The sequence below is a fragment of the Orycteropus afer genome, unplaced genomic scaffold (assembly GCF_000298275.1).
Source record: "Orycteropus afer afer isolate SDZICR_OR568_19922 unplaced genomic scaffold, OryAfe1.0 scaffold00249, whole genome shotgun sequence".
NCBI classification, from domain to species: domain Eukaryota; kingdom Metazoa; phylum Chordata; class Mammalia; order Tubulidentata; family Orycteropodidae; genus Orycteropus; species Orycteropus afer.
Window position 1 is genome coordinate 3650948 of NW_006921836.1, and position 1111 is coordinate 3652058.

Here is a 1111-nt window from a genome sequence, read left to right on the forward strand (position 1 = left end):
TTTATAATTTAAAATTTGTATCTCATGCTAATCTGGAAAGTTGTCAGGGCAAGTATTCTATTTTCTATATGAGAAAACTGAGATAAGTTATGTAAGTTATGTGGCTTTCCCTAGTCACATTAGGGTGACTGACTTGTTCCTTTCCCAGGGACTGAAGTTCCCTTCTCCCATGAACACCCTCAGGCCTGGGAAAGCCAGGATGGTTGGTAAGCTTTTACTTATGGCAAGGGGCTGAGCTGGGTCTTAGGTATCCATAAGGACTGGAGAGCTCATTTAAGCCAACCCTTCCTTTACAGGGGAGAGCTTGAGTAAGTCTCCAAAACTCATGCCCGGGGCTCCATCCACTTTCAAAAAAATGTTTAGTGGCTGCCAGGACACAAAGAAAAAGAAGGACACTATGTCTCCAGCCTCCCCGTACCCCATGTGTATGGTAAGCTTTGTGTTATGCCCACAAACATCTTTTCACATTTCATTCCAGAGAAGGAGCTCTGGTAGCATAGTGCCTAAGGCACTTGACTGCTAACCAGAAGGCTGGCAGTTCAAACCCACAAGCCACTCCTCGGAAGGAAGATGGGGTAACCTACTTCCGTAGTGATACTGCCTCGGAAACCCAAGGAGGGGTTGCTATGAGTCGGGTGTGACTCGAGGGGACATAACAACAACAACAACATTCCAGAGAAAGACTGACATGAATTATCTATATTGTAAAGTAACGTCATCATCCACCTAACTTGTTTAGTCTTCCTGTTCCATGTTTCGCTGATGAAAGATGAATTTTTCTATTGTGAAAAAGAACAGTCAACCAATTCAAGTGGGCTTAGTTATAGATGGGATATTTTCTGTACTTTCAGAATATGTATTGTGGCAATCCACAGCTCCCTTGTGCCAAACCAATTCTTCAGCACATGATTGATTAACCTATAAGAACAGAAGTTTGAATGCGGTTGCTTTGAAATGCACTAACCTTGTATTTTCATTCTAGGCTTTATCTATGCTTCCATACCCAAACCATTCCTTGCATTTCTTCAAAACCTGACCAACTGTAATCTCAGTCAGCTTACAGTTTCCTTCTGTCATTGGGGTTATTGCTAAACTCTGGGGGCTTATGTAG